A 3,482-nucleotide genomic window follows, 5' to 3' on the forward strand; every position below is an offset into this window, starting at 1 on the left:
CACATCTAACTAAAATCTCTTGGTATGAGGGAAGCCCAAAGGTTGCAGGGTTTATGCCTCTATAAAAGTTGACTAGTAAGCTTGGGCTGAAGGTCCTGACTCAACTTTAGTACTCAACAGACAGGTGAGGGGGGAGGGACAGTGATGGTCTTCTGACAGTATCCAGTAGAGGCTGCATCCCTCCAGACATAGTGCTTCTTGCACAGAGATTGATTACTCTAGGATCATTTGGTTGAAGATACGTGTATAAATTTAAAGTAATCCACACCTGTGGTGTCATAAAATCCTGGCATGTCTAAATGCAAAAGGACATCCTTGAAGCGTTGAACAAAAATACATTGGACCACAGGTGGCCATTTTCAACATGATGCCACCCAGGGGCATAAAATAAATCACACTGCAACATAGTATCACAGACTTAGTAAGTTGTGGGTGAACTATGAGGGGCTGTATTTGGTAAGTCCTTCCTACTGACAGCATCCTCAAAAGTCTTACCTACCAGATTCTCAGAAGAAATTAAGTTTTGTCTTGGAGGGGGCATAATCTGAAAACTGGGGCAACCTTAACAGACTCAATAGATTTTCCAATTCTTAACCTACTAACCCTGAGGACTGAGAAGGCCTCCAGGATACTTCAGCATGAGAGTCAGGGGAAAGTAAGCAGACAAAGGAATGCAACAGCATCTTAGAAGAGGTAACATCAGCTCCAGTGTGTTCCTGGAGATGCAAATCAAAAGACAAGCAATGCACCCCAAGATGGTTGCATGGGAAGTCACACTTGGTGGCCTATTTTAGAAGAGGAAGGACAATACCATGACAACTACCTAGATGATTGTGCCTACTAATGACATGTCTCAGAACCAGGAAAGAGAGAGCCCCTTTCTAAGGAAAGAAAATCAGGATGAAGGGATGAGGCATGCAAGGAAGGGAGAAAAATTACTGGGTGCTATAAAACCTAGGGCCACCATGGGAAGACCTTCATCCTAGGATTTGTGGTACTGCTCCTTTCCCACCTATAAAAAGAGTCTGAAAGTGTTGTTGGGTCAAATCCACAGGTTCCTTGAGACATCTGGTCTATTACCACAGATATGAATCTTACAGTCTCATGCTGGAATAGCCATCTGAAGACATGTTCTTTCTTCTAATGGGCTGTTGTAATACGAGCAGCGGGGCTATGCCCCCAGCACCCCGGCCACCTGCTAGCTTATGCCCGAAATAACAACACACAAACTGTATTTATTTAAACACTGCTTGGCCCATTTCAATCTAGCTTCTTCTAGGCTAATTCTCACATATTAATTTAGCCCATTTCTAATCATCTGTGTAGCACTGGTCTTACCGGGAAGATTCTAGCCTACGTCCATCCTGGGTCGGAGCTTCATCACGTGCATCTGCCCGGGAGACAGGAGCATGGCGTCTCTGCTCCAGAGAGCAGAGCTGTCGAGTCTGAGCTCACTTCCTCTTCCTCCCAGCATTCTGTTCTGTTTACTCCACCCACCTATGTTTTAACCTATGAGGGCCAAGCAGTTTCTTTATTACTTAACCAATGAAATCAACAGATTGATATATGACACTCCCACATCAATGGGCTGAACCCCCAAACTCCTTTAGTAAGAAGCTATAGCAACACAACTGCCTAATGGTCAAAGCATAATAGCAATGCCTTGCACATATGAGGGGTACCCTAAACTGGTGCTGAGAGCCCAAAGGAAACAAAGAAAGAAAAAAAATAGGCTAGCCTAATGAGTGCCAACGTTCATCTCTCTTCGCTTCCTGACCTAATGCAATGTGGCCACCTGACTCAGACTCCAACCCAGGAGCTGCATTCGAAATTTCTTTTGTTAAGTTGCTTTTTGCCAGGTAGCAATGATAACAAAAGTACCCAATACAGTGTATTTAAATATTGTTCAGTGCATATGCCAGTTTAGTATTTTTTTTTAAAAGAAAAAGTGCTACTGATCAGAAAATTATTACAGATATGCAATAAAGACAAATTCTGGCAAGAAAATGTCACAGTGTGCTTTAAAAAATGTATGTAGGTTTGGGATAGAGAAGAAAAAGAGTATAAACAGTTACAAAAATCAAGTCTTTAAAGAGACAGTAAAAGTACTATAAAAGAGTACAGAGAGTCATAGATTAAAGGAGTAAAGAAAAATGAGCCACCTCAAGATGGAATATACACAGAGAGCCTGGATTATATATATATTATTGTGTTTTCTTTAAATTTTGACTGAAGAGAGACATTTGATTCTGGGGGCTGCTAAACTAAACCAACATATATATTTTAAAGGTATCATGACTTCAAAATTTGGATCTAATGATATGTTGCTTTGGAAAAGAGGCTCTGCTTTTGTTTCCATAGAAGATGAGAAGCTATAGATTTCTTCCAGGTTAATGTGGTTTGATAGAACAAGCACCTCTGAAAAGTCCCCATGAACCCTAAGAATATTTCACCCAATAAACAGCAGAAAGCAGTTTGGAGAAAACAACAATCAAATTCCCAAAATGATTGTTTTAAAATGTTTGTTCTTATTTTTAAGGGGGTTGATTATAAATGGTTAAATGGTCACTGATAATCCCTTTCTTAAAAAAAGGGGGGGAAGGAATATAATATAAATGAATACTTTGCATTGATATACAAATTTAAGGTCTATTTGTTACACTGTGTATATGTATTTCTGCTCTTGTTTAGGGTATTATATTTATACAGCTCATTTAAAAATATAATGTATAATTAAAAATTATAGATTAATAGTCATCTATAATAGTCAAACTTGTAGTCACATTAGTTAGATTTTCTATGTATACAGATATATTTTAGTTAGATAATCTTCCACACTTCAAAGGCCTATGGAATACGGCATTTAAAATGTTTTAAGAATTTAGACTTTTCTTGACAGTGAGACATGTTGGCTTCTGGCAGTGCCAATTACTTCAGAGAGGTTGGTGGGCACTGAAGAAACTAGTTATGGAATTTGCCTTCAGTGTGACAAGGCTAGCCATTTGGGTAAGAAATTGCTCTTGCTTGGATACCTTTATGCTATTCTGTATAAACTGGACATGCAGGACCCACAGAAAAGTGATGGCTGAACATTCCAAAAAGATGGGATGGTACCTCAGAGTTCCTGCTTCATAAAAGAACTGCCAGACATTCTGAAGGATACAGAAGAAAGTGATTGACAAACTGTCAAGATAGGTGAAACAGTCTTTCCAAATTTCCTGCTTTGTGGAAAATTCTACCAGCTACTATGTGCCTGTAGGCTGAAGATGGATACTCCAATGTTACAGAAGAACTTTGGGTGACTGTCCAGACAGCAAGATATTGATGGAGGAGGGTCATCTGTCTATCTGTTGCTTTCATTGGTTAATTAATAAAGAAACTGCTTGGCCTGATAGGTCAGAACATAGGTGGGTGGAGTAGACAGAACAGAATGCTGGGAAGAAGGGAAGTGATGCAGATGCCATGGAGCCAGCCCCCAGGTC

This window comes from Microtus oregoni, unplaced genomic scaffold (assembly GCF_018167655.1).
Source record: "Microtus oregoni isolate MIOR12 unplaced genomic scaffold, Mior012 000033F_ref0000390, whole genome shotgun sequence".
Taxonomy (NCBI): Eukaryota; Metazoa; Chordata; class Mammalia; order Rodentia; family Cricetidae; genus Microtus; species Microtus oregoni.